Below are 13,022 nucleotides of genomic sequence, written 5' to 3'. Positions count from 1 at the left end.
CTTATGCTTATGTTCCAAGAAGCTTGTGCCATTAATGAAAAAAATCTCATGGCCTTAGTAAAAGGAGATAATCCTTTTTCAAGGGGGTACATGATTAAAGGGACCAATACAAGAATTCCAAGACAAATGGGGAGTAAAGTATAGAGACATAAGTGAGGAACATCTATTGGAATTGATCCTAGGTGTGACATGCTATCTAATACTACATGTGGACTAGCCCTAAGGTGGTGTGTTGGTTATGATATCCTAGGACAAAGTTCACTTATAGACGTGTGCCAAAGATGGTGATGAGAGGGGATGTGAAGGCTAATCTAGGTCTTAAAGTGATCTTCCTATGGATTGGATGCTCTAAGGGTGAAACTATACCATTAATGTGTGGGTTCTAATGTTTCCTTGAAAAGAGTGCTAACATTCACAATTGAAATTAAATATCCAACTAATCCCAAGTAAAATTCAAAAGGATGAAAGTGCAAGGGATGCAACCTATGCGTAGATAAAAGGTTGGTACTAGGATAATGATTTTAGGTGGTGGATACCTTCAAATGGAATAAGCTAGGGTATAATTTTTGTTTATGCTTATGTTCCATGAACCTTGTGTCCTTAAGGTGAAAGGCTTATGCCCTTAGCAAAAGGAGGATGCTTCTTAAGCAAGGGGATATAGGAATATAAGGGCCAACACAGAGATTTCAGGACAAGTGGAGAGTAGAGGGTAGAGAGTTTTGTGTGGAGTGTGTGGAAATAGGAGTAGTGTGGAAGTGCAAGGTCCTTGTATAGGACTACTAGGGTATAATTTGCAAGTACTAGTATGAGAGTGTGAAATTCTAGTACAAGAATGAAGTTTCCTAATGCAAGAGTGAACTCTAGTGTGAAAGAGTGAACTTTCCTAGTGCAAAAGTAAACTACAAGAGCGATCTTTAGTGCAAGAGTGAATTCTTAATATAAGAGTGAACTTTGCCTAGTGAAATATTGAACTCTTAGAGTGATCTTTTAATACAAGTGTGAATTCTTAATACAATAGTAAATCTTACCTAGTGCAAGATTGAACTTAAATTTCCTAGTACAAGAGTAAACTTAGTCTTAGTGTGCAAGAGTGAACTTTGCTTTCCTATTGGAAGCACTACAAGAGGGAATGGCAATAGCGACCTTGATTAGGGATACAAAAACATCAATGTGGGCATTGCTATGGTTACGTTGCTTAGAGACGTTTTTAGCAATGTTTTATATGTCGCTTAATGAGCATCATGTATTGCATTGCTTAAGAAATACATGTATATTTTTTAAAATAGTCATCGTATAAGAGATGCTGAAATATTCAGGCGACACTTATACATGGCACTCTAATTTTCAAAAAATAACAATGAAAGATTCATAGAAAACAAGCTCTTCATCTCCCAATCTCTCTCTCTCTCTCTCTCTCTCTCTCTCTCTCTCTCTCTCTCTCTCTCTCTCTCTCTCTCTCTCTCTCTCTCTCTCTCTCTCTCTCTCTCTCTCTCTCTCTCTCTCTCTTATGCTAGTGATACACATACAAACACATGAACTAGAAGTTCACATTGTACATTGTCACCTCCATATATAGCTTACATGGATATAGAATACTACAACAAAGGTGGTTCAGGCAAAGTAGCAATGATCAAAGAAAAATAGATGTAGGGATCATCCTGGTATATTTTGTTCTACTTATCTATTTATAACTTTAAAATTAAGCTTGAATAAAATAAACTCAAATAGACAAGAACAACTAAAGTATAGTGAATATGTGAATAAAATCTATATATATACAATGTCAACATATACATCATCTAAATGAAATCTATACGTATACAATGTTAGCAAAATCCCCTCAAGGATAGCTTCTCTCATCATCAACATAACTATGTCTTGTGTGATAATGATGAGATGATTCTTAAGAGGATGAATGCGAGCTTGCCCCTTATCTATTTGCCTACCTTGCTCCTCCTCTCTCCTAGGACACCTTGAATAGATTTCTCTCCCACAAATATCCTACCTTAATAAGAGTTAAGTTATATTAGTCGACATTTAAAAAGTTCTTTAAAAATTATTTTAGCTTGAAAAAATATCTAAACGCTACAAAAAATACTCAAAAAAGGGTATGCTAGTATCGCTATACTATGAGAACTTGTAAGCATATACTTAGAAAAGTGTCTATGAAGCCGTCTCCTCATGTGACCCAAGCACAATATGTGACCGCTCACTACCCTGGACTATATTGCCCCCTAAATCTATTTACGTGTAATCAAAATGATATGAAAGTTACATTATATATGAATATAAATAATTTAATTTGATACAAGATTGGGATTACAAAATAACTTGTTGTAGCATGTCGAGGCCTAAAATAGGCCCGACACTAGCTCTAAGGCACTAGTCGAGCCTCTATTACTCAGCTAAAACCACCCCACAGGGGCTTGCGGCGAGGAGCATCTAAGACTTTGCATTTATTCAATTTTGTAGTCCAACAAATTATTTTTTCTCCAATTCTCAAAGGGAATCCCTAAACATCTTGGTGTTATACACATGTAGCATACACACAAGGAGCACCCCTTAGTAGATCATCGCGACTCCACTATGGCCCTCCTACACCTCGAGGATTGGCCCCAATATGCACCGTGAACATAAAACACATTTGAAACAAGGTCCACTCTTTTGATAAACAATCCAAGAGATGATAGATAAACCTCACCAAATAACTCCCAAGGAATTGAATATCTAGCCCTACAACCTAGGATACCTCACACTCTCAATGTCAGGTCATCACTCATACAAACAGGTGCTATGCATCCACGATACAATACTATGTGGTACATCAATGCAAATGTGAATATGACCATCATGCTCAAACAAATGTTCATTGGAAATTATCAATATGAAAGTGCAAACACAATTCTTTTCATGATTTTAGTTTCTACGAAAGTGCTTCGTTGCTTAGGAACTTCCTCCTACTACTAGTCCCTTTTAATTTTAAACAACCGTGAACTCTATATTTTATGCACCATGAAACATCGATATTGAATGTACTTTAACCACTCAAAAACCCCCTACCCCCTAGCATTTAAAATTTTGCATGCATTGATAGGTGTAAGGCATGGTTTTTTGTGTATTTTACTTTATTGAAAGTGATAAAAACTCACTCTAACAAAGAGATAGGGCTGAACAGAGGCTAAATCTCATGCTTCAACTCTATCATATGATCACACACATAAATCTTATTTTTTCTTATTTTTATCATGCGAAAAATCTAAAATTTCTCAATTTTTTATTTTTTTGTTTATTTATAGATAATGATAGATAATTAATAATTTTCTAGTTTAGACATATCACTCTTATGAAAAATGATTTTTTAAACTAGTTTCATTCCATAGGAACGCCAAATGCACACCAAAAACCTTAAAAACCGCATATTTTTCCTTAAGCTGCCTAGTCACGAGTTTTGTGTATTTTGGGTAAAATTATTATACAACTGAATTTTTTAAATTCTTTCAATATGACTAATCAATCAAAGTATGGGCAATCAAATATAATCATTACTAACCATTTCAAACAATAATTGATCATAAACCGATAAAATCTACATTTTTATCATAAAATCGCTCATTATGACGCACATTTCTTGATGTTCGAGGCTCGCTGATGCTCTTCCATGCATGGCACTGACAATCCTTCCACCTTCAATTTACGTCTCTTTCCACTCATGCATCATCGTTTGACCAAAAACATCCATCTTAGCCCATCAAATGCATCATTTTTGTTGATCTCTATGGTGATGAAGGGCGAGAAAATGGTGGAGCCTACGGCCAAGAGCATTCCTCTCATGATTGCTTGATAAAAAAATGATTTTTTAAATATTTAGGGAGATATCGAAAAAAAATGGTGCTGAAAAAAACAATGCCCCCCTCACCAAATTTTGAAAAGATGTGCCTTTTGGTTCTTAAGCTTTAGTTTGACTTTAAAAAAAACTAGATCATCTTTTACATGTTCACACTTTGTACCAAGTGGTTTTTTCAATTTCGGAGAAGCAAACGAGCTCGGATTCGTCTGAACGGCTAGCTTTGTGATGTCAAAATCTATAAAGTTGGCCACCATGGTGCACTTTTTGGCTTTTGGATCATAAAGCTGCTTCATAACAACGTGAAACCTTGCGCGGATCAAATGGGGGGTCAAGCAAACTCCCATCGATGAACGGAGACTTGCATTGGGTTCCTAGCATAGAACTCCATCTAGGAAAATTCTAGCTCATCGATCTGCAACTGTTTCATTTTGCATGAAAACTTGGTCTTTTATGGCCTTTGAGCTCTTTTCCGCTTCAAAAATTGGCTCTAAAATCCACTCTCATAGCGATAAGTAATATACTCTCTATTGTGGAAATGACTCTCTAGCCGCATCTCTTGTTCGAAGAAGGCCCCTAACTCTTCATTGAATCTTGTAAGTCTCTTATTTTGAGGGACCATGGATTACTTGTTATTTGTACTCATACAAGAAGAAATAATATAGTATGTTAGTTTTGTATTAATTATACTTGTATGTCCTATTAGTACTAATGCTAGAAGACACAATGTGATGAGAATATTGTAAGTGTATTAAAACTAGTATTTAGAAAAGTATATTGAAATTTAGCCTCTTTGTTTCTACACATTTAGATCCCTCTCATACACCATCACCTCTCTATTATAGCCATGGAGGTCATTCTACTACAATGGGACATGAACATCCATTTGCAACTGTTCACCTTACTATGAGGGGAGATATATTCCATGTTTGTCCTCATAATAAGATGAAGAGAACATATTACATGTTGGTGCTATAGATACCGATACTTGTATCAAATATCGTAACATTGAGATGATTTTTTTGGAAAATCCTAAACACACCTAACTTGCATTGGAATGTTTGTTTCTTGAAAACTTATAGAGAGCATTGGTTGAAGCTTGTTGGTTTGGATAGCCAATAAAACTCAAACTTTTGACACCCTTAGGATTTAAAAAGATGTTTTTTCTTTTTATTTTCTAAAGCCTATAACCTTTCATGTCAAGTTTTGAATGCTTGTGCAGGTAAAAAAGGAGGTAAATTATGTAAGACATGGAAACATGAAGGAATGGTATGGGTGAACCTCTCAATGACACTATCTTTGTGGTAGTGGATATACTCATAAAAATGGCACATTTCTTTCCCATGAAAAAGACTCACACAACTTTAAATGTAGATAAATTATTTGTGAAAGAAATATTTTGTTTGCATGGTATGCTCGAAAGTATTGTGTCTGATAAAGATTCAAAAATTTTATCTAGCTTTTAGAAATCCATGTTTAAAGCCATTCAAACTGAATTATAGATGATTATTGCATTTCATCTATAGACTGATGGAGAGATAGTGAGAGTGTACCAAGTTTTAGAAGACATGCTAAGAATGTATATAAATGAAAAACAAAACAACTGAACTGACTATTTGGCCTTAATTAATTTGCATACAATACTTCACGGCATGCATCGATTAAAATGACTCCATTTGAGGCAATGTATGGTTATAAATGTGGGCTCCTCTTCATTTTTCCAATGCTTTAAATGGAGCGAAAATTTCAAAACAATGCTTGAATCAATGGATGAGGAATTAAAAAGAACGAAGAAACATATTAAAGAGGCACAACTAAGGCAAGATAAATATTATGATAAGAAAAGGAGACCACTAGATTTTAGTGAGAGTGATATAGTTTTCTTGAGATTTGAACCCCATCAAACTAACTTGTTTATTGGGATATATAGAGTGTAGTGAGAGTGTTATAGTTTTCTTGAGAGTTGAACCCCATCAAACTAACTTGTTTCTTGGGAAAGATAGAAGGTTATCTCCATGTTTTGTAGGCTCATTCAAAAGTTTAAAAAAGATTGATTCACTTGTAAATAAACTCGAATTGCCATCTCATGTCAAGGTTCATCCTCTTTTTCATGTGAATTTATTGAAAAAGTATGTTTCTAACTCTGATCATCTTTTGTAGGACAAGTTTAGATTGCAAGAAGATGGAACATTGAAGGTTAAACCAAAATTAATATTAGAACGTAAAGTGAGACATCTTATAGGTAGAGATATTGTGGAGGTGTTAGTGAAATGGGATACAAATCCTAGAGAGGAAGCAACTTGGGTTCATTAAGATAGTTTGCAATAAGAATATCCATCTTTCAAACTCTGAGGATAGACTTTTTGGGAGAAGGGGAGAATGTAATATACCTTGTCATATCTAAAATGTGTGTAGATAGTGTTTGGAAATGTTTTTAAGGTCATTTAAGTGTTTTGACAAATTTTGGTGATGGCATATTTTTTGTCAAAATTTTCGGTGATAACATCCTAATTTTTGTACTTTCTTTTAGTCTTTGGCAGTTGTCACTAAATTGATTGCTTATTACACATTCTCTATTTAATAAATTAATGTCAATAAATTAATGACTCACTTTTCTTTGTTTTAATGATGATCTAGCATGGCCATGAGACCATTTAGAGACCGGTATTCCTAGTGCATCACTTAATGGGGTGATCAGAGCACTAGGACAGGGATATCTGATACAGGCAGTACACATTGTGAAGGGGGAAAGAAGTGTTTGCCAAGTGTAAGAGTGTACACAGGAACCAAGGAGTTACACATAAATGAAGATGGATTGAGTTCTAAGAAGAGGAAGTGCATTAGCATTGTGTATATGTATTTATGTGTACATCTAGGGATGCCTGGGAATGTTTACTTGTGTGTAATGAGCATTGCATTCATTTGGGGTTATCCTCTCCCCTACAAGTCAAGGTTTAAGGTCTTTTCTTTCATTAAGAAAGACAAGAGAGGGAGTTCTTTCATTAAGAAAGACAAGAGAGGGAGTTCTTTCACAAAGAAAGACAATGGACGTGATCCTTTAGAAGTGGAGAGAAGTGATTTTCTATTTCTAAGGTCTAAAATGACACAAGCTTTTGTGTGGAATTCAATCTTAAGGTTGAGGCCCAAGGCAATCTAATGAAATCTAATCATCTATGACTCAAGGTCGTTGCATGGACCACAAGTTAAGAGTGCAGTTTAAAAAGTTGTTTTTTGGAAAATTATTTTTAAAATATCTTGCAATAGAAAAACGATCTCTAAAAACGGGCTACGAGGTTTATCCGAAACAACGAGATCTACAACTTTTGTGCTGGATGTTCTTTCATCCAAACAATGCACAAAGAGATATCTCGAAATTAGTGCTACAGAGTGGAACAACCACATCTTGCATGAAGATCAACTCAATTCTCTTTGCAAGAAGAGAAGCTCTTGAAAGCCTATAAAAGAGGAGGCTCTCCTTGGGTGTAAGGGAGAGGTGAAGGAAGCGTCACTTGGCATGTATCCAAGAGGAGAAGTGAAGGTGCAAGTGCTATGAAAGCCCTGCTGAAATCAAGTGTTGTGGAAGCTCTGTTGAGATCAAGTTCCAAGAGGAGAAAAGAAGGTGCAAGGTTTGCCGAAATCAAGTCCCAAGAGGAGAAGAGAAGGTGCAAGTGTTGCAAAAGCTTTGCTGAAATCAAGTGCCAAGAGGAGAGCCCTACACATATTGTGTAGGAGATTACAAGCTTGATTGAAAGAGTATTGTAGCTTGTTGGAGATTCCCGAAGTATGTCAATTGATTGATAGCTTAAGGGCAAGGGAAAAAGCTACTTATGAAGGAAGAAAACCTCCAAAAGATGGTGATACTGGAGGAAACACCATTGCACCAATTAATGGTGAAGATGCAAAGCATCCAATTGCCGAGAAGCTTCCTAGAAGGAAGAAGGATTCTTGGGTCAAGAAGAGTAAAAAGACCTCACCTCAAGTGAGGCAGTTAAGGAGGGATTCATCTCCCTCAGCAACCAACTACTCCCCTAATTACTCAAGTTCCTCCTCCTCCTCATCATCTTCTAGTTTCTACTCTCTTAGTTCTAAGTCTTGTGCAATCTGCAAATGGACAAAGAGGGACCATAAGAGGAGCAAGCTTATGAAGACTAAGACTTTCAAGTCAAGGGATAAGGACATAAAGTTTGACTCTTACTCCAGTAAGAGAGATCGTGCTAAGGCATTAGCCTTTGTCAGGTAATTTAAAGTTGCTTTTTCTAATGGTAATTTCTCATAAAAGTCCAAGCTAAGGCATTTAGGCATGCACTTGAAAGACAATGCTAGCAATTGGTGGTTGACTCTCATTTTGGAGGGAAGGAAACCTATGACTTGGAAAAATTTCAAGAAGAAGTTTTATGCTGTGTTCTTGCATCTTGATTTTGAGAAAGATCTCAAGAATGAGTGGGATTGGCTAGAACAGAAAGAGCATGAAAAGGTCACTAGTTATGTGGACAAGTTTTGGTCTACTCTTCTCAAGGTTACTCCTTTCATGGAGATCAGCGATAAAGAGAAGAAAAGGAAGTTTGAAGCTGGCCTACTCCCTCATTTACACAGAACCATGAAGGTGTATCCACATGAAACCTTATCTTGCATGATGGAGTCTGACATCATAGCTAAAAGTTTGCATACACTAAGTACATCTCAAAAGTTGGAGATGAGTTCTTATAGAGCTAGGTAAGAGTAGCACTATGATCAACCAAGAGACATGACTAATCGAAGAAGACCTACCTTTACCCATGACCAATATTCAAAGCCAGAGGGTAACCAAAAGAAGCGCAAGTATCTCTCATCCTCTGAGATACAAAAGTAAAAAGAGGAAGGAAGGTGCTTTCTTTGTGGGGAGTTAGGGCATATGAAGCCTGATTGTCCTCACAAAAGGAAGGAAGTAAATGTGGTTAAATATCCTTCTCAGCCATCCTCAAATTTTTTTCTGGATGTACAAGCTAACACTCTTTCAAATGAGAAGAAAATACAACTCTTAAAGGGTTGGGGGACACTCAACAATCAACGAGTTTTGATACTCTTTGATCCAGGGTCCATAGATAATTTTGTGTCAGTAGATACTGTTGAAAGGCTACAAATTCCATCGGATCGATTGGGAATACCAATTGGATCAGGTTTAGCATTTGAAGGACTTACAACCAATTCTACTCCTATTCAAGGGAAGTTGAATCTTAGAATCGGGGATTACGACGACCAAGAATCTTTTCTACTTGCACCCATAGGTAACTATGATGTTATATTAGGCATGCCTTGGCATTATAAGATTAGACCTCTTCCCAATTTTGTTCAGAAGACCCATTGCATTTCAATTCAAGGGTCGGAACATAGTATGCATTGTTGATGCCAGAGATTGACCTGCGCCAATGGTTGGTCATGTTAGCATTCTAAAGAAATGAAGAAAGTTATTTCTGCATACATGATTTTTGTGAGAGAGTCAAAAGTAACTAATGATTCAAGGGCACTTGGTACCTCTAATGAACACACAATACCAACTAATGCTTCTTAGTCTCAAACTTTAAAGGAACCCCTCTCTTTAATTGATCAAGCTAGATATGATCTTGTTAAACAATATGAAGATTGTTTTAGTGATTCACTCCTGTAACGTGTCCATCTGTTCGCTCGTAGGACACGTCTTGGTAGCCTATCAGGAAGAGAGTCCAGAAAGCATCGCCCAGCACTCCCACGGAATGTCACGGGGTTTGCAATCTAGGTCTTCCCGAGTCTGCCACAAAGCGGAAGCATTCCGGCCGTTCCCACTTAGGACTGATCTAAATCAGGGTTTTTCTAGTGGACAAATTCCTAGAATGGTAGCTACTAGCATCGAACCCCAGGTGAACTACTTTACGCAAAAAGGTCAGGGTCAAAGCGGATTCATGCTACACTTGGTTCAAGGAGAACGAGAAATGAGAGGGATGCAAAGCTCGACCTCTCTGCCCATAAGGCATAGTCCCATTCCGTTCCCCTAAAATAGCATAAATCGGGACTCTAGTATCCTAGATTCCACGTCAACGTTCCTTGTTGTCAATTTCCTTCGAGAAAAGTTCCGGGCCAACTGAGACCACCCATCCGTAGGATGGACCCATGGCCACATCCACCGCACTTTCCTCAGGTTTGCTTTAGTTATCTAATTACCTACCACATTTAGTTGGACACGCATAAAACTGCTTCCTTAATTAGCCAATTAGTCACCGGTTCCTTCACATAATCTTAGCACTCACATAGAAAAATAGTGTCAAGAAAGTTCATTTTCAACAATTGATCTTAATTATCTTTGGAATACATCATATAATCTAGCTCGAAGGCTATCCATAATCCGCTCGAAGGCAATCCATAATCTGCCCGAAGGCAATCCAGCAATCCTCAGGGATTACTAATCCAAGTTTCCGCCAGTAGACTAGTATACGGGCCTCGAGATCCAATCCCGAGTCACGTCGGCCTCTTGTGCAGGACCCAAAAGGCAAGGGATTTACAGCCAGAGCCCCCTCTGGCACCCAAGCGTCCTCCTACTCCAAGTAGCGCCCAATGGAGAGACCTCTTGCGGCGAGTTCGGTCCACATTCCTGGCGCAGCTAACAACCCCTGTGGTTAGGGTGAGGCAGACAGTCGGGGGTAATTGATGCTGCCTCTCCCTACAGGCCTTCAACCTGAAGCATTAATTATTTTTCCATCTTTAGATCTTTGAGCAAAACAATACAAACAGTGCTCCTAAACTGTACAAACACAATCAATCTAGTGGTCGTTTATTTGGCCAACAGCTAAGGTGTGAATCCTTCTCTCCGAACGCATCCAGTATTCGATCCGGGATCAATTGCGACTTGGCAAGATCCCAAAAGGTTTCGTTGTTTGTGTACCCTTGTATCCTTGGGTTAGAGTTATACCCTGTTAACCCAAATTAACCAACACCTTAGGTTTCTTAAACTAAGTCAGTAAATCCTGGGCAACTTCCTTGCCCTAACTTGATTAGTCAATCTTCTTGCTAGGCAATACATAACTTCCTTATCTTGGCAAATCAGCCCAAGGAAGGGTGATCTAACAGGATGACTACTCATCCTCTTGCAAGTTCGCCTTGCGCTAGAGCCTGCCAACCTTATTCCAAGGAGTGGCAAATCTATCTTGTGATTCAAACACAAAGCCATGCGACATTGCAACTTGTGCACAAGTGTCGCACTTAACTTGTGGGATCATTTCTCCCATCAAATGGTGTTTCTTGGTCAAGAAATATGTTTGGCCAAGACGTAGGGTTTGGGAGTCCTCTTGACCCAACCCAACCCTGACTATACTAGGCCGACAACGTTTGAACCTAGGGTTTCTAAACTCAAGTGGAGTTTTAGTATTAGGTCGACCGATCCTTAGGTAAATCCCTAGATCATTGTTGCATGGGTGTTTAGCTAACCCTAACGTTCCGTGAACGTGGGTAGGATCTTTGGGATCAAAAGTCTTGACTTGGCATTCCAAGTGCGATACTAAGCAGAATTTTTACGTACTAAACCCTACCTAGCACTTTGAAGTGTTCATCATACCAACTCGTTAGGCTTTCACGAATCCCTTGAGGGATAAACCATTACAAGTGATCTGCCCAAAATGATCTAATTGTCTTGCGACAAGAGTGATCTTAGCTTAAAAGAGATGCAAATAATTTTCCTAGGAGATGCAAACAAATTCAAGATGCAACATCCCATGCAAGTATGCGAATCATAGAATTTTACTTCTATGCAACTATAAGGTTTGCAAAGACCATTTCTTTTCCTTGCTGAAATCAGAATGATTGACAATTTGGGGGGATAACTTGCATAAAACCTACATAGATCTACATCAAGAGCTTTGCCTACAAACCTATCGTTCAATGCAATTGAATTTTAGGCTTTAATATGACATGCAACCTTTTCTAGATACAACTTTGATAAATGAAGTTCATGCATGACAAATGTCATAAAACCAATGTTGACTTAATTCATTCTACGGAACTTAATCCGTCTTAAAATGCACGCATCTTCGCATGCAACAGGCAAGGCCATGGTTTTCTTTTGACACAATGCAATTCTTTGGACAATATTCCAACGGATGTTAATGATTATTTCCTACGAATCATATCTAGGAAATCATTGCCTAAATGCATTAAGTGCTTGTTCTTTCTTGCAAGGGAGACAAGGATGCATTTAAAAAAAAATTCATCCTTTTAACCTATGCAATATGCGATTTGGATTTGCAGCTTGGAAATGCAAGCAAACCCAAATGCACGACATGCACTAATTCTTGTAAATCGTCCAAGGAGATAAATTCCCCAAATGTATTTTAACTTGACTACGTGAAATAGAGACATGCGTAAATGCATTCTTCCCATGAACATTAAACGTGCCTAATGCATTGCTTTAATGCGGAATTATTGTTTTTAGAACCTGGGCTTCAGGACTCTTGGGGATATCCACGCGTATGCTCAGGGTAGAAACTCCCGCATGAGCGCCTCTCGCCATTTTCTTGGGAGCCATTGACGAGTTGAATTCCGGTTCAACAATTCTTCTTTGGCTCTTTCGCGTATCGAATCCCTTTTTGCCCTGGATCTTCTATTCTGCGCGGGACACGGCCCTTACAGAATATGATTTTAGGCTAACCCGCAATGGTGAGGTGAACAAGGCTTATAGAAGCCTTGATTAAGAAGCTTCTATGCTTCTGAACAGAGCTATGTGGAGAGAGAATATCTAAGAGGGAGGTGATGAGGATGACGATTAGGATGATGGTGATGATGATGAGGTGGCAGTGAATTAGCGTGGCGGCAGTAGGTGTCGAAATGGCGGCAGCTCCCTGCCGTGGCAACGGTGATGGCGGAAGTGCACGACTGCCTCCCTTCTCTCTTCTCTCACCTCCTGCCTCCTCCCCAAGCTCCAAGGGGGAGGTTTTATAGTGTGAAAGGGGGGGGAGATCCACACACGTGGAGGGCTTTCATGCCTTCCCTCCCTCATGGATCCCCACACCACACTCCTCCCTCTCTCCACTTAGCTCCACTCCCTCTCCCTTGCCATGCATCAACTGAGGGGAGGGGGTAAATTTTAAAAAAGAATTGCACTACTTTAATCATTTATCCATTTGCCTTTACGTAAGGGGTGTTTCCAGTGCGGCTTGCGGGTTTTAACCTCGGCCTT

At 38.5% G+C, this 13,022-nt stretch overlaps 1 pseudogene; it reads left to right on the top strand.

Annotated features, from left to right (window-relative positions):
- The first annotated feature begins 5,610 nt into the window (after positions 1-5,610).
- Positions 5,611-6,196, top strand: LOC148020450 (uncharacterized; annotated as a pseudogene).
- The last annotated feature ends 6,826 nt before the right edge of the window (positions 6,197-13,022 follow it).

The sequence above is a fragment of the Lygodium microphyllum genome, chromosome 19, assembly GCF_053477565.2.
Source record: "Lygodium microphyllum isolate KBCC chromosome 19, Lygodium_microphyllum_v1.1.10, whole genome shotgun sequence".
In the NCBI taxonomy this organism is placed as follows: Eukaryota; Viridiplantae; Streptophyta; class Polypodiopsida; order Schizaeales; family Lygodiaceae; genus Lygodium; species Lygodium microphyllum.
This window is presented reverse-complemented; position numbering and strand designations above follow the sequence as displayed.